This window comes from Artibeus jamaicensis, unplaced genomic scaffold, assembly GCF_021234435.1.
Source record: "Artibeus jamaicensis isolate MK-2021 breed Jamaican fruit bat unplaced genomic scaffold, CSHL_Jam_final contig_354, whole genome shotgun sequence".
NCBI lineage: Eukaryota > Metazoa > Chordata > Mammalia > Chiroptera > Phyllostomidae > Artibeus > Artibeus jamaicensis.
The window spans coordinates 35,645,802-35,666,053 of NW_026521803.1; the positions used below are offsets into that span (position 1 = coordinate 35,645,802).

Below are 20,252 nucleotides of genomic sequence, written 5' to 3' on the forward strand. Positions count from 1 at the left end.
TAGATGCTGCCTAAAATGAAGTCATAAAATACTTCTTTATATGATTTGACAAAGAAAGTATAAGAGGAAATTCGGTTTTGGAGAAAAGACAGAGGCCATCCCCTTCACCATGTGTCAAGGGGCAGGTGATGACAGAGCTGTTGTCTTTTCAACAATGTCACTGGTCTTCCATGTCCTGTGTCCTTGCTGTGCAAAGAAAGGTCTACAGACCAACAGCATCTGCAGCACCAAGAGCTTGTCAGAATCACAAAGCCTCACTTCCCGCCAAACCAAGTCTATACACTTTAGCAAGGTCCCCAGGACATCTACACACACATGAGTGTTTGAGAAGCTCCTGGTGGCTGCTGTGGAAACTGCCACTTTCTGGCTGGCTGGTGGCACCCACAGTCGGGCTTGATCAGAGGCCAGATTTTCTTTAGCATCCATTTCATTTGAAATCTTGGCCCCACCCCATTTGGAACATCGTATTATTTCCCAAGTCTGAGGGACTCCAAATCATCCTTCAGGCTTGCCCTGCCATGTAACCCATTCTTGGAGAGCTTCCTGAACAGCCCAAACTGAGTTAGGAACCCCCTTCTCTGTGTTCCCAGAGCCTCGTGTTTCACATGTCCCTCCCTCATGCTTCAGGGGAGTCTTCAATCAGTGACTCACTCACGCAGGGAGCAACTAGTCCCATGAATATTCCTCCAATACTCATCAGACAAGAAGAAGCTTTAGCCATGAGCAGCCTCTGAGCTCTGGAGGACAGATGTGGTTGCTCCCCAGGAAGCTCCCAGGTGGAGCAGCACAGCGCTCATCTCACAAATAAATGAAGGGTCACCCTACACGGAGAGCAGGCAGCGGCGCAGAGGGAGTGTCTTGGGGCGTCCTACTTTAGTTAGGGTGGTCGGAGAGGGCTCTGAGGAAGCGATGTGAGCTGAACAGCAGAAGATAAGGGGGAGAGATTTTGAGGCAAGAAAGTGACAAATGCATAGGACCTAGGACAGGAAGGGGCTTGTCACTCTCCGGAAAATAAAGAAGGACAAGAATGGGACTGTGGGGAGGAAGCAGAGGTTGGAGCAGGCTGTGCCTGGCGAGCCATGGAAAGGAGGTAAATATTGTTGAAACTGGGACAGGGAAAGGTTTTGTGGCTGGGTGTGGACGTGCTCTGGGACCTGATGGCTGCTTGGCTTGGAGGGGCAGGGTGGAAATGAAGACAAAAGGGAGAAGACTTCTGGGATGGTCTGGGAGAGGGAGGGCGGTGGCTAGCAGGGGAGATGAACAGGCAGATTCAAGATCTTCCGGAGATAGAAGCAATGGATCTGGAGACGGATTGGGAATGGGAGAAAGAGAGGTCACGGCTCAAGGCCAAGTTTCTGGCTTAAGCACCAACTAGAGAGGAGTCACCATCTTAACTGGTTAGGGGTCAGAGCTGCTGTGCTGTGTCTGGGGTGCTCTGGAGATACGGGGAAGGGGGGTGTAAACCCCTTTTAACGGTTAAAAAGGAAAGTGGAGACCCCCCTGTCCAAAGATGGTACCTGCCACAGTCCAGGAAATGAGTGAAAAACAAAACAACCCACAACAGAAGATCACCTTTTAAGTAGAAACTGATTGGGACAGAGGGAAGGATCCAGTAAACTGAAGATACAGGGATGTTAGAGCTGGGAATTTTGCTGATGATCTGCTAAACTAAGCCCCTTCATTTCGGCAATGAAATGTGGTCTAAGCATTCATGAAAAATAGGAAGCCCCCAAAACGTTAAAGGAAGTTAAAAAAAATCAGGATGTGCTTGAGTACAAACGAGAGATACTATCATTTTTGTCTAGTCAGATAGGTCAAAATACAGCCAGCTGTGGAAGATAGCAATGACTTTGAACATGTTGGGACACAAAACTGCTCCATAACAACTTAGAGCTTAGACAAATTCCAAAGAATACAAGGACTGCCAACAGGCTGTTAGAGGAGAAATAATATGTGAAAGATTTGAAGTACTCAAATATAAAATTTTGAAGACAACAAATGTTATGATACTCATACTAAATTCTAAGGGTACTCTAGACTGGAAATCATTGTGCAACACCTAAGACACCATAGCAAACAGAATTTCACTAGCTAGCAAAATGCACTTTAGTTCTTGCAAAGGTCACTAACCTTTATATTCCCGAGTCCTGTGCCAAGTGCAATTAAAGCCATATTGTACTTACTGATTTCCTGATGACGCATGCAAAGGAACCTCTATCTAAGAAGACGTAATTTCACCTGATGAAAAGCAGGTGGAAGAGCCCATTCAGGGCCCTGAGGCTGGGTAGCATGGGGCGCACTGGGAATCGCCTTTTGTTAATCGGGCTGGTCCTTGCCATGACTTTTTCCCCAAACTGAATTTTCGTGCCTTATTGATTGTGCGGCCTTACAGATCTTCAACTTTAAAAAAGGAGTCTTGTCCTGGCCAGGTAGCTTAGGTGGTTGGAACATCATCCTGTAAACCGAAAGATTTCGGGTTGATCCCTGGTTGGGGCGCCTGTGGGAGGCACCTGATAGATGTTTCTCTCTCTCTCCCTTTCTTCCTCTCTCTCTCTCTCAAAACCAACAAACGTATGTATCTTCAAGTGAGGATTTAAAAATAAGTAAGATAAAATCAATAAATGTATCTTTGGGTGAGGATTAAAAAAAAAGTCTTGTTATTTAGAAATGTTCTGGCTCTGGCTGGTGTGGCTCAGTGGATTGAGTACCAGCCTGTGAACTGAAAGGTCACTGGTTCAATTCCTGATCAGGGCACATGGCTGGGTTGTGGGCCAGGTCTCTGGCTGGGGGCATGAAACTGATGTTTCTCTCCTATACAGATGTCTCTCTCCCTTTGTCCCTTCCTTCCCCTCTCTCTAAAAATAAATAAATAGTCTTTTAAAAAAATGCTGCAAATGTTTTCAAACCTCAGTGGTCAGGTACATGAATGTGGCTTTTATTTTTCTAAAGATTTAAAATCTCTCAAAGGAGAGAAAAACCCTTTAAAATAAAAAGGCTTCATTTGAAGTTTTATAAGCCTCTGAAATGTGCCTGTAGTATTGTGTTGACATAAAAATACTTTATAAAAGTGAACATATGGGATGATCCAAACAGAACCTATTGTACTTCTCTGCCATCAGAAAACTACATAGTTCACCGACTTCCTAACCTGCAGCATTGAAATTTACACCATGTACAATACATTTACAGTTGGAGTCTGATGACCAGTAAAACTACAAAAGCTCATGGAATTCTATTAGAAGGATAACCTATAAAATACCACGGCTATGATTTAATGCACAAAGAAATGGAAGATTAGAAAATGAACTGACGGCCCTGGCCAGAAAGAGTGTTACCCCGATACACCAATGTTGTGGGTTTGATCCCCAATCCGGGCGTATTCAAGAAGCAACCAATGAATGCACCAATAAGTGAAACAACAAATAAATGTTTCTCTCTCTCTCTCTCAAAAAAAAAACCCCAATAAAATAAAATTTTCTTTAAAATAAAACGAACAGTCATCACTGAACTGAAATTTAGGACGATGTTCTAGCCCAGTCCTGGCCTCTGCGCACCCAAACCCTGCTTCCTCTTGGGTTTCTCATTGGTTCCACGAGGATAATATCTGTCCTAACAGCTGCCAAGTGAGAAGATTGTAAGTCTGTGAAATGGTCCAACAACATCAAGCATTATTATGACCAGCCAAGGTCAAAGAACTGGAAAATGGGTTGAGCAGATCTGACATCCTCTGAACCCAGGGCCTGTTATACTACACTGCTGTTTATTACAGATCATAAATATTTATTAAAGACCAGGAGAATGGCATGACACAGCCACTTTGAGAGACTAGGAAAAATCAATCCTCCTTCCAACCCCTGCCCCCAAATTTCAAAAAAAAAAAAAAAAAATGCATGGATGATCCAGGAATTGTGAAATAGAGCTTAAATATACAGGCAGTCCTCAAATTACAAACAGCTCTGTGTTCTAAAACTTCATTTCCAGGAAGTGTTGTCCAACGAAATATAGAACACGTGCATAAATTTGAATTTTAGATAAACAATAAATAACCTTTAGTGTAAGTATGTCCCAACTATTGCATGGGACATATTTATGTTAAAAACGTATTCATTTATCTGAGATTCCAGTGTAACTGTGTGCTCTGTGTTTTTATTTACTAATCTGTTTCTGGATCATTTGTACTGTTTTTCCAACCATCAACTGTGAGGTCCTGGAAAGAACCCTCCCTTTGGAAAAGCGGAAGCCTGAATTCAAGTTCTGGTTTTGCAAATTACTAGTTCTGAGACCTCTGAGTTCCAGTTCCTGCACTTGCAAGAAGAAGCCGGTAAACACATACACCACAGGACTGAGTAGATAAATACTACTTGTGGGAAGCACAGTACTTTGCCAACAAAAGCAACGCCATTTTGCCACATTACCCTACATGCACTATTAGAAAGAATAATTTGCTTTTTACGTGAGGCCACCCAAGCCAATCAAATTCATCATTTTCCATGAGAAATTCCCAAACTTTGGTAAGTTCCCATTAAATACACACTGGCCATCTCCTGTCTCGGATAAACATTTTGCATTGCGTCTGATGGGCCTGTCTTGCAGACAACACCACTAGCTTTCCGTCGTCCTCTTTGCCAGAAAGCAGGGTTGATGCACTTGCACAAGTGCTTTTCTGCGGCCCAACTTTAAACGCTTCATTGCTCAAAAAAATAGGTGTGTGATTTCACAAACTCTGCCAAAATGTGAAGGTGAACCCCAAGGCTAGAAAGCACTCGTTCCGTAAGTCCTTGTAGAGTTTCTCAGCCTCAGCTCCACCCTCCAGCGCCCAAGCTTTCAGGTCTGCAGCTAAGACATCTGAATCTGTCAAAGTTTAACCTCTGGCCACACCTTGGTGTCCCAGCAACTGGGACAGTTTAATGGGCCCAAAGCTAAATTCTCAATCCTGCAGCCGGGTCCTCTGAGTCCAACACCATTGTCTCCATTATCTTCAGCTACTTATGCTAGACATTTGGAAACCACTTCCTCTTCCCTTCTCAGAGGTTCTCAAATCTGATGCATCTCCAAGACCAAGATTCCACTTCTAAAAATGCAGCTCCTTCCCTCCATTTCTGACCTCTACCCCCACCATCCCGGCCCAGGCCTCCATCATCTCTCTCTTTCACATATCCTGCCGTGATCTCCTGATTGGTCTCCTCCCACCCCAACCCTTTCTCCACATCATTGCCTGAGTCACCCAGTGAAACCAGGAATGCAACCTGGTTGCTCCACTGCTTAAACACACACCAGGGCCTCCCCATCAGCTGGGTCCCTGCCCACACCGCAACCCATGCTCCCTGTCCCACCATCACTCCCTTCTCACAGTTCTAAGATCACAGCACTAAGCTCTCACCACCGAGGTTTCTGCACGTGCTGTTCCCTTGGCTGGACCAGGGGAAGCCTTGCCTGGGGACCGCTCATCCTGCAGGTCTCAACTTAAGGGTCATCCCCTCCAAGAGACCCTCCTGAGCTATTTTTTTATTGTGGTAAGAAATATACAAAATTGACCATTTTAAAACATTTTTAAGGGTACAGTTAGTGGTATTAAGAATATTCATATTGTCCTGTGACTATCACCATCATCCATCTCCAGAGCTTTTTCATCATCTCAAACTGAAACTCTGCACTCATTAAACAATGAACCGTGATTCAGCCCTGGCTGGTGTGGCTCAGTGGATTGATTGAGTGCTGGCCTGTGTTGCTGGTCTGATTCCTGGTCAGGCACATGCCTGGGTCGCAGGCCAGGTCCCCAGTTGGGGATGTGAGAGAAATAACCTATTGATGTTTCTCTCCCCCTCTCTCTCCCTTCCTTCCATTCTCTAAAAATAAATAAAATATTTTTAAAAAATTCCCCATCTCCCCTTTCCTTGGCCCCTGTTTACCCCCTTCTACTTTTTTTAAAAAAACAATTTATTTATTTATTTTTAGAGAGGGAGAAGGGAGATAGGAAGAGAGGGAGAGAGACATCAATGTGTGGTTGCCTGCAGCACGCCCCCTACTGGGGACCTGGCCTACAACCCAGGGACGTGCCTTGACTGGGAATCAAACCAGTGACCCTTCGGTTTGCAGGCCCGAGCTCAATCCATTGAGCTACACCAGCCAGGGCTCCTCTTCCACTTTTGTCTCTATAAATTTGAGTCCCAATTTCCTTTCCATTACTATTGGTTTCCTGTGCATTTCCATTCATTTCAATAAGTTTAGCCTTCATATGTTCCTCTAATTTGTGACTAAAATCAACCTGTTCTGTGAGCAGCCTGATCACCAGTGTTTTGAATTGTGCATCTGAAAGTTTGGCTATTTCTTCATCGCTTAGATTTATTGGCTCTGAGGCTCTGAGTTGTTCTTGAGCCATGTTTTGATCTGTTTGTGCCTGTTACTTATGAGGAAAGGCGCCTTAGATATTCACCAGGGCAGGGCCACCCAGGTTGCTGGTTTGTGACGCTCTATGTGGCAGCGGGGTCAGAGAGGGAGCAATGGCAATCCTCTCTACTTGCCCTGTCCGCATCACCGCTTGCCCCCACCTATTTATCTGAGCACAAATGTGCGAGCCCACTGCCCTGCGCCGAGGCCTGCGTGGTCCGTCTCAACGCATGTCTTTTCACTGGTTTATCTGCACGCAAACGCAAGACCTCAGACCGCCAGCCGCGCCGTGCCTTCCCCCAGCTACCCTGCACCTGGGATCCGGCCCTTGGCTGCTAGCGCGCCGTCCGGGTCGGGGGATCATTTTTGCCCAACCCACTCCGCTGCTGGCTTCACCCCTCTCACCGGTTTAGCTGATCAGGCCTTTCGTTGTTTTTGGACTCCGTATTGTTCTATTTTCTGTGGTTTGGTTGCATTTATTGTTGTTAAAACTTTGTCATTTTTAGATTTGGTTGTTCAAGGAAGCAGAGTATTTCCACCTACGCCTCCATCTTGGCGGAAGTCCTTTGTCTCTATAAATTTGACTATTGTAAGTACCTCACAGAAGTGGGATCACACAATAGTTGCCCTTTTGCATTTGGCCTATTTCACTCAGCAGCATGTCTTCAAGGCTGACCTGTGTTATAGCAGGGGTCAGAATTTCCTTCCTCTTTAAGATGAAATAATATTCCATTGTGTGGACATAGAACATTTTATCTATTCACCCCTTAAAGGCCATCTGGGTCCCTCTCAGCCATTTTAAAGTAGGCTCTCATTATTATCTAGTATGCTTTATTTTCTTTTAAGTGCTTCTCATAGACTGTAATTCCAGTATCGGCTTCTTTCATACCTCTTTTGTTCAATATTTTGTTTAGTATCTATTCCTAATGACCTGATAAACCTCATGAGGAGGAGGAGCATGTCTGTTTTGTTCATCCCTGAATTAATCACCTGGTCTCGACACAGGGCCTGGAGTGTAACAGGTATTTAACAAATAATTATTGAGTCACTGAGTAAAAGAAAATCATTAGGCCACCAGAAAGCCACTAGTCTAAGTTCATTGGCAAATTCCATGGACTTTGTATTTGACTGTGAAAGAGAACAAATTAATGTGTGTGCACCCACACACACCCACACATTTAGCTCTCTGGGAACCACCAGCTCCCCACATCACATGGAAGTCAGTCTATCTGTGGATAGCACTCAGTTCCATTTCCCGTGTTCTTTTCAAGAATGCATCCTGTGCAAAAGTAACGTGCCTAGTCAGCAATATAAGAAATTAAGTAGGTATTGATCAATGCTACAACACGGATGAACCTTGAAAACATTATGCTAAGTCAGTCAAACACGGAAGATCACACATCGTGTGATTCCACTTATACAAAGTGTCCAGAGGAGGCAAATCCACAGAGTCAGAAAGTAGGTGAGAGGCTGGCAGGAGCTGAGGACAGAAGAGAATTCGAGTGACAGGGTGTGGGGTGTCTTTTTGGTGGGGAGGAGAGATGAAAATGTTCTAAAATAGGTTCTGGTGTGGTTGTACAACTCTGTAAGTATACTAAAAATGATGGAGTTGTCCTCTGTAAACAGATGAATTATGTGGAATATGAATTATATCTCAGTGAAGCTGTTTAAAAAGACCCCCTAGGTGGATGGAGACGGGGGTGGTTAGCCTATGTTTGAGAGTTGGGGAGTTTGCCTCCCTGACGCACACACAGCAGGGCAGTTTCGGGGGGTGGGGGGCAGGCCCTGCCAGCCCCTCCAGACCATCTTCATGCCAACGTGAGTAAGAGTCTCTGCTTTATGCACATCAACTCCTTCTTTTTGTTGTTGACACTACCCTTCTACCCCACCAAAGTCGGAAGACATGCTGTGATAATAAACACAGGTCAAGTTCTCTGAGCCAGAACCTTATATACACATAAAAATTCCTGAAAGGCCCTTTTAGAACCTATTATGAGTGATCCGAACACTGCCCCTTGAATTTACAGAATCTGAAAACTCAGATTCCCGCCTGCCCCCGCTGCTCTGCCAGGAAAGTTACCTTTGCCTCCTCTTTCTCGTACACCTGGATCTAAGCTGTCTGGAAATCCTGCTGTACCTTTAAAACACATATGTCCACAACCTTCTCTCTTTCAAACACCGCCACCCCCCCCCTGCCGTGGGTTGAAGCCTCCTAAATGGTCTCCCTACCTGAGAGCCCTCCCCCTGCCAGATTTCCGCCCAGCAACCAGAACGGCCCTTTGGAAATGCAGGTGAGACCGCAGATCATGCTACTCCAACGGGCAATGCCCTGCACCGGTGCCTGAAGTTCTTACTTGCCTAGGAAGCCCCGCACGAGGGTGCTCCCCTACCTCTCCGCTCTGGTCTTTTCTTACCCCTTCCTCTCCCCACTGACAGGTGTGAGGAATAGCATCAGATTTCATCAGAGGAGCCAGGCACTCCCCGGTTAGGGCCTGTGCACCAAGACATCTGTCCCCTCTTCCAGGGACACTCCGCCCTGAGTTCCTCATGATGCCACCTCCTCCGCTCTGCCATTGCATCCTGCTCCCCCGGGCTCCCCCCAGTTCCCTTTACCCCGTTCAGCTTTCTCCTTTTATCCCCTGAAGCACTTATCTCCAAGCACACCACATACTGTTCGTATTTATTATCTTTTTTCTCTACTCTCTTACTCCCCTCTCTAGAGTGTGAGCTCCTGAGGGCAGGCTCTTTACCTACTTGATTCCCTGGGAGAGGCCAAGTGCCTGGCATACAGGATGTGCTTCGTAAACACCTGCTAGCTGTCTAGCTGGCTAAGTGAGGCCTCTTCATTTCAGACTTTGTAACACTAGGGAAGAGGGTCCCTGATGTGAAATGACTGGGGAGATAGGACATTCTCAAGGAGACACCATGGGTTTATTTCTTTGGCCAGTCAAGCTAGAACTCAGGAAATGAGACCAACCAGTAACTGAGAGTTCAGGGCCTGAGCAAACTTTCTTCAGCTTTAAAAAGAGTGTTGGTTCAAGTAATCTCAAAGACACATTGGAATTATCACCATGTTTTTCTATGTAATGGGGGAAGCCTAAGACTGATTTTAAAAATTCTAAATGCTCTTAATCAACTTGAGTTAGACAAAGTACCAAAGCTGAGAGATTAGCCATGTAAGCTCTGATATCATTTTTGTGGCTGCGGTTGGTATGGGACAGGAAGGTGGAATGACACCCAAGGAGGGTGGTGGTTGGGGTTAGTTTGAAATGGTTTTTTTTTTTTTAGTTTACTTAAAAAAAAAAAACCCCTGCTAAAATGAAACATGGAAATCTTTATTTTGGCTAATTTTCAGGGCACAGTGTGAACATAAATTCATATGTGAGTCTATTGTTCTCTAGAAAACAGAGAGACCAAGATGTCTTGAACATGGACTGACACCTAATCATTGTAGAAGGACATCTGGTTTCTCCAGCCGCACACACCAACACCCGCTTTCACAGGCACAGTCTTTGATCATTCTGCCAACCTACAGCCTAGAACTGACCTTTTGCCTTAAAGCTTGTTTTAAAAACCATGGATTCTACCCTGAGGGAGAACACAATTTGACTGTGATAAGTATTCAATTTTTCAAACATTTAAATAGTGGTTTTCCTTACATTCTAACCCTCCCTCCACCAAAATATTGATTTATCTCTTTGTTTCTTTGTTTGTTTATTCCAGTTAATTTGGGAGGGAAGTTAAGGATTCCTTTTTCCTGCACTGCAGAATGTCCTCCCTCCAAGGCAGCTGTGGTCCGCACAGGTCTCCAGATCAGGAAGCTGGGTCTCCTGCGCTGTTACGCCCACACTGGCACAGAGCGCCCTGTCGGCCACACAACAGGCCAGCTGGGTGATGGAACGTTGAAGGACCACCAGCTTCCTAAGAGCAGCTACAGGTGAAAAGGAGAAGTGTGTGCCTGCCCTACGTGTGTCTTCAATAAAACCATCCCCCGCACCCCTGCAGTTTCCCAAGTTCTTCCCAAGATGTTGTAAAGTGGGATGTTAAATATTACATGTCCCTGCCCATCCCAACCACTTTTGGTGAAAGATAAGTCTCAGAACACGGAGGGAGGTCTCAAAAACTACCATGAACAGATCCTCCTATGCCCATGTTCCTAGCAGCACTATCAAAATAGCCAACAGGTAGACACAACCCAAGTGTCCACCAACAGATGAATAGGTAAATAAAACATACTATAGACATACAAAGGAATGTTACTCAGCCTCGGGGAGTGGAAGAAATTCTCACACGTGCTATGACAGGGATGAATCTTCTTGACATTATGCTGCGTGAAATAAGCCAGTCACAAAGGACCAATACAGGGCGGGGCACAAGCAGGTTTACAGTTTGTATAGAAAATAATACAATAATTAATAATACAGGAATAAACTGCTTCATGTACTCATAGCTATAAGCCTCTATTACATTTGCCCCACCCTGTATTATAAGGTACTTACAGGAGGTGCCTTAGAGTAGCCAAATTCATCAAGATGGAAAGAAGAGAGGCCATTAGGGGTTACGGGGAAGGAGGAGTAGGGAGTCACTGTTGAACGGATGCAGAGTTCCCACTGGGGATAACGAACATGTTCTGCAGATGGATGGTGGCAACAAGTGCTTGATACTGTAAATGTGCTTCATGCCACCAAACCCACACTTTAAACTGGCGAGAATGGTACCTTTCATAAACATTTGACCACAGTTAACACAACTCCCATAAAACAAACTTCCTCCCTAAGCTGAGATCATGAAGAACCTCCTCTCCTCCCAAAGTTGCCCTGGTTCCAAACACAGAGTATGGATTTTCACCTCCTTCTCACAATGTCTAGAGTCTGATAAAAGCCACACACTTACTTGCTTTCTTTTACCGCAAATTCTAGAGGCTCCGAGGCTCAGGGGAGTCCTTCATCCCCGGCTGAAAAGCCCTCATGTTGTTCCCAGTGTGGAGGGAGGGCCAGTGTTTCCCAGCATGAGATGCGCCAACCCTGACCCACGCAGATCCTCGTTTTAAATCACCCAAGTCAAATGGCTACCGAGTTTCTGATAGAGAATATTAAACATTTTTTTCTGCATCTACCCATCACACACAGATCACAGAGCACGGTGTCAGTAGTTCGCTGCATCCCAACAAGACAGAGTAAAGATTTGTGCAAAAGTCACACCACACTTGCTAAAATCCATATGCGCCCAACCCTCGGAAGCTTCCCCAAACAGCAAGAAGGGACGGTCAGAGGCTGTTTGAGGATGACACTGGCTGCCTGAGGAGCTCCAGTGAGGATGTTCCAGCTGAACTCAGTGTGAGCGGAGGTTAGAAAACTGATTCCAAACACTGCCTGTGCTAGAGCAAACAAACCTCAACTCTGGTGAACAAAAGCCACTCTGCAAAGAGACCAAGCCAGAAATGACAGCCCTGTAAATAAAGACCAGCGCTACCAACCAAAGGTCAGGCTGCCCATGTGCCCCTCACAGAAGTGCCAGGCTTCTACGTCCCGCAGAGGGAGGGTGGCTGTCATCACGGAAGGACTGACTGCCCCAGAACAAGGGTGACTTTGGTCTTCCCCAGAGTCAGAGGGCTTCCCACCTGACCCTCCACAGCTTCCAGGCCCAGCTCTCCCTTATCAGATCCCCATTCACTAGACCTGGAGGCTGATCATGAAACAGAGCTTCAGAGCTAGAAGGGGCCTGGGCCATGCTCCAGGGTCGAAGGCAAGCACCTCTCCATGCGAAGAGGGACCAAGTCCAGGGCAGGGAGAGAGAGAGAACGTCTCATCTACTTTCCTACCAAAGGAGAAAAACAACACGCAACCCAGACCCCATGAAAACCTTACAGGTACAATCCCCAGTGCAGTACCTGGAGAAAATGCTCAAGCCATTTCAAAATCTAGTGACTGAATGAATGGGATTGTACCAAAGATCTGTGTCACTGGCAGTGCTTACCAGGTGCCACCACTAAGAAACCACGTGGAGAGCACAGATCCTTTAAAAGAAATTCAAGGTCTAAAAATTCCTGAATTTTGAACGGGGGGGAAATGTGTGTGTGTATATATATACACATACACACATAGATGCATATTTGAGGTCTGTCCAGAAGGTATCCAGCATGTATTATGAAAAATAGAGACATTTATTAAAGAAGATACAAGATACAAGAAACATTGTACATAGGACAATGACGCCTCAGTCCCCATCAAATTAGGCACCTTGGGACCTCACACTGTTCTCCCAATCGCCATCAGCTGCCCCGTTGTATTTTCCTAAATCTCACTGATGGTCTGAAATCTCTTCCCTTTCAAAGGTGAATTTAGTTTTGGGAAAAGCCAGAAGTCCCAGGGAGCCAAATCTGGGCTGTAGAGGCGCTGAGTCCCCTGAGTGATTGGATGTTTCACCAAAAACCCTGCACGAGACGTGACACATCATGACAACACATTGTCACGACAAAGCTGCCAATCACCAGTTGCCCGTAGCTGTGGTCTTCCGAATCACCTGAACAGTTTCTGTGGAGGAATGTTCAAGTTCTATAAAAAACCTGATGCAAATTTGTTGCTCTACTCACTCAGTCATTTTGAATGTGATGGCCACACAGCACACATGCTCACTCAACGGTGTCTACCTTCCTGACTGACTAGTACACTGAAGTCGTCATTGTTCACACATGCACATTCCAGTCCACTTTCCTTGGCTGCCAGGTTACATCGATGTTGCGCAAACTGTTCTCGTTATACTGATAATGGCTGGATTTCTCCTGGACAGACCTCATATTTTAAACACAAGTACAGAGGCTGGGGAAGAGGAAAGGCAGAGTGGGGGACACACGAGTGTAAAGGAGACACGGCAGTGCTCAGCAGTCCCCAAGGGCGTCCACTATGCAGGAGGGGCACCCAGGTGAGAGCAGCTAGGGACCCACGTGGCTGCATCCAAGTGGGCATGTCCCTTGGTCACTGAGTGCACTGGTCCTCTGTGTCGCCCTCGGACGCCCATGTTCCAGAACTTGAGCCTTGGATTTGGAGGTTCGGAACTTCACCCCTACTCTAGGGCGAGGACAGTGCCTGGTGCAAGCAGGTTCCTGTGTTGGCTAAATAAATACTAACAGAGTGATTCCTGCTTCCTGCCCAGCTCAAGAGAAAGGCAGTGGGTGGATGAGCCACAAATACCTATGGAGCGATAGCAACTACACAGTGGTAACGACCGCTCCTCATGGAGCGGTGCACTGAGCCTTTCCAGTTAATTCCCTCATTTGGAACTCACCATACAACGCACCATACAACCGTGCCAGGCAGTCACCGCTGCCGTTCCAGTTTGCAGATGAGGACACTGAGGCAGACGGAGGGACTGAGTGACTTGCTGTGGGTTTTTCAGTGAGGAAGTGGTGAGGCCTGGGTTCCAAGCAAGCTAGGTCAAAAGAACCCTGAGCATGCGGCCCGCCTCTGTGGACCGCTGCTTCTGGGCCCAGAATGCACTGGGACCAGTTAGCAAACACCAGCTCCATTGGGCCTGGTTTTGGCAACAATTTATTTAAAAGTGCCATGAATTTTAGAAGGAGTAGGAAGTACTTATGTGATCCTAAATGACCAGATAGTACAAATTTCTCTGTCTTCTAAGAATAAAAAATGAGCAACAAGACTGTCGTGTGGTGCGTCTACACTTTCTAGACTACTCTACAGTGCCAGGCCTTCAGTGACACGAGACCTCAAAAGATCTCAAACTGGGCACTCTTTTCAGTGGAGCACAGGGAGAGGGATTCTGGGCAACTCAGTGCACAGACTGAAAAAAGGATAAGCTATCTTTTTTGTGTTATTAACACTCTTCTGGCAGCAAATTAATTTTTACTTATCTTAATAAGTAACAGAACCCCTCTAGGCATGAATACAATTCATCTAATTGAATGTTGCCAACAAACGGGCCTAAAGACTCACCAGACACCGAAAGACACCACAAATAAAAACTTCCCAGGAGATTAATCTGGAAGCAACTACAGAAGCAAATGCTAAAGGTAAGTGCTTAAGAAACTTTAACGGCACCTCTCTTTAGAGATACGGGTTATGAATGAACCCGATAAAACTTGTTCTGGTACCTAAAGAGCAAGTTCCTCCGCATTCGTAAGAGCGTAGCCTCCTTTTTCAAGAACTGAAACCAAAGGGAGAGCAAAGGTAACTGGTACATTAGAATCCCTCTGGAGGGGGTTATAAGGATCACCTGGATTTCAGGTACAAAAACCAGAATGAAAGTCAGATGAAAAAGGCAATAAACTGTTAAATACACCAAATGCCCAGGCATCATACTAATTTTAAAAATACACGTTGAATAAAGGAAGAATGAAAATAATGTTGGAACCCCTACTACGTACGTACAAGGGACTTTCACCTGTTCTCTCAGTAACCCAAGCAGGTTGATCTCCTTTCTCACCCCAGCAAACGAGTAAACTAAGGTTCAGAAAATGCAGAAATACACCTGAAGTTATACAACTTTTTAAATTTTATTTATTGATTTTTGATAGGGTGGGAGGAGAGGGAGGGATGGAGGGAGAGCGAGGGGGTGGTGGGCAGGGAGGGAGGGGGAAGAGAGAGAGAATATTCATTTGTTTTTCCACTTATCCATGCAGTCATTGTTTGATTCTTGTATGTGCCCTAACCGGGGATCAAACTCACAACGTTGGGATGTTGGGGTTCTGCTCAAACCCAGTGAGCTACCGGAGGAGGGCGGGTTATACAATTTTAAACGTAAGCAAATATAAGTTGTAAAAACCAAATACAATATAAAGTAAGTAAAAGAACCAAAATCTATGGGAATCTAAATCCATATGTTTTCCACTACTCCTTGCTGGAGCAGGAGGGACGGACAAAGGAAAGACAGGGTCCCAGACAGACAGGGAAGGAACCAGTCAGCAGCCAGCGGGGGTCGGGGTGGCCAGGGCTCGGATCCCAGGGCCTGAAATCCAGGTGGAACGTGGAGCTAATCCTGAACACGCTTTACACCTGCAGGCTTCTTCAGGCTAAGGGGTTCCCTTCACCAAATCGTTCTTATAAAGCCCCAATAAAAAGAAAACAACAAACCTCTTACTCCTAGTTCTATCTGTAACTAACAAGTAACAAGCACACACTTGTACACATTTTCCTTAAAATGAAAACCAGAAGGGAAGCTTGAAAGTGGCCAGAGCTGCCCTCACACACGCATGTGCGTTCGTAGTATTGAGCTGCATGTGTCCTGTTTGACCCTCAATAACAGACACAGAGAATCCTTAAGAATCACCAGAGCGCCCTGGCTGGTGTAGCTCAGTGGATTGAGCATGGGCTGTGACCCAAAGGGTTGCCTGTTCGATTCCCAGTCAGGGCACATGCCTGGGTTATGGGCCGGGTTCCCAGTGGGGGACTTGAGAGAGGCAACCACACATTGATGTTTCTCTCTCCCTCTTTCTTCCTCCCTTCCCCTCTCTCTAAAAATAAATAAAATCTTTTAAAAATACCAAAGCACCAGCAGCTGGAATAGCAAGTGAAGCAAGTGTGAAGGTTTCTTGCCTAAAATTAGAAGGAAGCCTCTACTACAGAGTGAAAAAAAAAACATTAGGGAAATTCAGTAGGCAGGCCAGCTTCACCCCAGACAGTAATCAGCTAATAACCATTAGTCATCGTTTGCACGTTTATAATGGGTTTAATAAGGCCTGCGACAATAGGCCCAGCATTAATGAATGGCGTTCTCCGTCCAACACAAATGAGAGGAAAATGAAAACTCCTGCTTCACGCTGTTTCCTGTTTATATGCACTTGTATTTACTATCACTGCAGACTTGATCACACCTCATTTTTTAGCTTTTGTTCCTAAAATCAGTTAGCCTTGGTCCAGGACCTTCCTGACCCCGGAGTGGACCCAGAACGATCGAACCCGCTACTTCGCGTCGGGTGGCAATTGAAGCACTTCGCCTGTGCGTGTCCTGGGTTCTCAAGGAGTAGGACCTGAAGTTTGAAGGCAATGGGCCTAGGGAGATGGGAAGGGATCTCCTCTCAAGTCAACAGGGCAGACGGTTTCCGGGAGGGGAACGCGGCGTCCGGAGCTACGCGAGAACTTGGAGGCAGCCAGGGGCGGCGGGTGAAAAGGGTCGGGTGGGGTTGAGGGGGCTCACTGGGTGGAAATGCGGCCCACATCCCCCTTACTTGCACGTTTCCAGCCCGCCCCCCAGTCTGCACCCTCGGCCAGCGCTACAGCTGTCACGGAGCTGCATTCCGAGGCTCCCCCGCGGGGCCCAGGCGCGCACACCCCCTGGGATAAGTTGCGCGGATAATTCAAGCTTTTCTTTCACTTGGGAAGGAGTGGAGACGTGGGAAGGTAACACACTCGCTTCTCTTAACGATCCTCCCACCCCGACAAGTAGCCTTCTGCGCGCCTAAAACGAGGTGACACAGCTGGGCACCAGACTGGAAAGGGAAAGAGATAGGCTGCAGCAGGGCCTCGGTCGCTGGCGGGTACGACGCTACAATCAACGGAAAAAGTGACCCTTTTCCCCACCGCCTCCCAACCTGCTCAAAGGCGCACGGAATACGTCCGGTGGGGGGGGGGGGTGCTGGTCCCGCAGCAGGCGCGGTGGAGGCGGTCTGGCCATCCTTTTCCGCAGGTGCGGCCAGGGATACTTGGCCCTAAGGTCTGTTTCCGACGCCTTGGCATCGGTTCCCACAGCGGGGGCACCAGCAGAACCCGGCTACAGGAGACTCACAGAGGGCTGCAGACACTGCAGGGAAGCCCGCAGCACGTCCCAAGGACCCGCAAGCCCCGTCAGGCTTGAGCCTCGGAGCTTCACCTTGGACTTGTGTGTCACATACAAGGGAAGAATCCAAACACCTCCTGCGAGCTCCCTGTCCTCGCGGCAGGTGAACACCCCCTGGACCTCTCCACAGTGCTGCCCGCCGGTCCAGCTGTGCCTCTCTGTCCCCGAGGCTCCGAAGACTCCGGCAACCACACCCGAATCCCACCCGTGCGGACTTGGGAGCCCGAGGGCGCGGACAGCTGCTGCGCCGCATCCCGGATCTCCGGGGTCCGCCGGCCCGGGACGGTCAAAGGACCTGCGGGGCCGATGGGGTGCCGGGGAGCTCGGAGGCCACCGACGCCGCGCCCCTGCTTACCTGGCGCTCGCCGGGCCCCCGCTGGGGCATCCGCCGGGTGCGCGCCTCTCCGCGTGATCGCAGCACACCTGCCCGCCGTAGCCGCCCGCCCAGCCCCAACTCCGGCCGCCGGGCTAGCGCTTCATGGCGCACGGGGGCTGGCCCGGGGCCCCGGGAAGCTCATCTCGTTGGCGGCGTCTCCTCCGGCTCTCGCGGCTCGCCAATGGCTCCTCGCCTATCCCCGCCCCGCGTCCGCGCGCCCTTCCTCTGCGGCCGCCCTCTCTCTCCGATCGCTGGGACCGGCCAAACTGGTTTCTCCGCTCTGGGATCGTGCCTCCGGTCTCCCTCCCGCAGCCGTGGCCGCCGCGCGAGGCGGAGGCTAGGGGCGGGCCCAGCCGTCGGCCCTCTCTTTGTCCCTCCCGGCGGCGGCGAAGAGCGGATGGACGGCTAGTCCCTGGGCTAACAGACGCGGCTAGCGTCGAGCCTCGAGCCCTCGGTGCCCCCCAGCGGCGATAGGAGCCCCAGAGGTGGCCTGCGCCTCCTTAGTTCTGCGACCTGGCAACTGCAGCCGCTGCCGGCTCCGCCAGTGCTCCCGCCTCTTTGGGGGCCGCTCTCGCCACCCCGCCCCACCAGGCGCGCGTCACTTTCCCGCTGCCCTCGGCCAGCTTGGCCAACACCTGGGGTCGGTGACCGCGCCAGCCCGGAAGGCAGTCGGGGTCACGGCTCGCCGGGGACCTGAGTTTCCTCAGTAAGGGAGCTGTGCTTTCTCGGTGCCAAGTCACGTTCTGGGACAGCTCACTGAAGGCGCGTCGCCGTTCGGCGCGCAGCGGGTGGGGAAGGAGATGGTGCCAAAAGACTTCGAGAAATGTATCCCGTAATTGCAGCGACCAGGCTTTCTGCGGAGACCAAACCCCCTCACCTGTACAGGACTGGGGTCAGTAGGAGCCAGGGTGCGGCATGTGAATGATGCGGTGCGGTTGGACATTTTAAACTCCGCACGCGTGGTTGGATCCTGGCATGTGAACCGCACCTCCCTGGCAGGATATAGCTCATTATGCTTCTTTTATCGGAAGCTCCCCCTTTAGTAGAATTTTACTGCTCACCTGCAATAAAATCCCGGGACAAAAAATGAAGAAAAGTCAAAGATGAATCAGAGTTTGCTTAAAATGTAGTACAGGAGATAGGACTCGAGTTACCTATGGGTCACAGAGGTGAAGGTCAGTGGCCTGAGGGTTCAGACTGCCAGCTAGGGGCTCGAGGGAGACCTCTCCAAGAAGGCTGTGCTTCTGGCAGGACTCAGTTACCCACACCTGATGGGGGCTGAGTTGTACAGAGAGCTTATTCAGAGAGTGGTCTGCCACTGTGACCTTCCGGTATGTGACAGATACCACTGGTACATGAAACCCTAGACTGCCCCGGGCTTTCTTTCCATTAGCCACACTCGATCTGTGACTGGGTTGTGCTTGTCACTTAAGTTCCCCCAGGACTCAGTTTTCTCATCTGTAAAATGAAACTGGACCAGAGCCTTTTTTCTGAACCCGCCAGCAGAGCAAAGTCACCTCGGCCTGAGAACAGGCCCTGGCCAGTCACAGCGGGGCCTGTGCAGGGCGAGGGAGGGAGCTGAGCCTGGAAAGCCTTGGATGCTGTTGAAAGCTTATGACCACAGCAGTGAGGGGATCAAGCTTGTGTTTTAGAGAAAGTAACGGGGATAGTGTGGAAGACGATAAGATTAAGATGGGGGTACCACGTGGGAGGCTGATACTGCAACATAAGGGGGGCCTGAAAACACAGCAGCTGCTCCAGGGACACGCGGAGGAGAAACAGCCGAGATGCAGCGTGGCCAAAACCTACAACTGACGGGCACACGGAGCATGGATGGTGAGCCGGATTCTCTATGCCAGGTGATGGCATCAGCAGGGACCGCAGAGGCAGAACAAGGGAGGCCACTCGGGAAGGCTCAGCACCCCAGAAATCAAGCGATGACCCTGGACTAAAGGAACGATACTTTTCTTCATGTAGATCAATCAGCTAGGGCTCAGTCTGTCCAGGAAAACATTGTCTAGAAGAGAGACGACACTAAGATACATCCAATCCAATCCACTTCCGTGCCAGGTTTGATAAGCACCATTCCTCCTGCTGAATTTCACACCCCTGGGGAGACCCTGAAGATGCCAGGCTAGTTCACTCTCTTACAGACCATGTGGAAGGGGTGGAGGGAATGTGGACAAGGAGGTTCACTCATTGAACAAATATTTATTGAGTGCCTACTATGTGCCAGGCACTGTTCTACTTGCTTGTGTACATCAGTGAACTGATCAGGCAAATTGTATCTTCAAAGGTGACAAATGCTTTGAAAAAAATAAAATGGGCTGACTGGGAAGAGGCCACGGAGGGAGCCTTCTGGGTGCTGTCCAAGTTCTCTCTATTGATCTGGGCGGTGGTTATGTGACAGTCTACATATACACGAGTTCATCGACCTGCATGCTTAAGACTTGCAGACTAAATAAGAAAAACAGAGCAGGGGTAAGACATTAGCAGTGGGAGAATGAGCTGCAGCCTTAAATAATGTAGTCAGGGTAATCTTCATGAAGAGCTGCATTTGAGAAAAACTTGCAAGAAGGTGAAGGGGTTTCATTCCAGTGAGAAATTCTTTGGAACCCCATCTTGCCTGGAACCCACCAGAAAAGAACACGTGCTACCCTTGTCCTGGTTGGTGAGTTTCCCTCACCTCAGCCTCTGT

At 48.4% G+C, this 20,252-nt stretch overlaps 1 protein-coding gene across 1 annotated transcript in view; it reads right to left on the bottom strand.

The window, feature by feature from the left end:
- ATP8B1 (ATPase phospholipid transporting 8B1) overlaps positions 1-18,109 on the bottom strand; it is a 112,092-nt gene extending 93,983 nt beyond the window's left edge. Inside the window, exon 1 of the mRNA XM_037151978.2 lies at positions 17,534-18,109. The gene's annotated coding sequence lies outside the window, so the exon portion shown is untranslated. The remainder of the gene's footprint in view (positions 1-17,533) is intronic.
- Between the last annotated feature and the right edge of the window lie 2,143 nt (positions 18,110-20,252).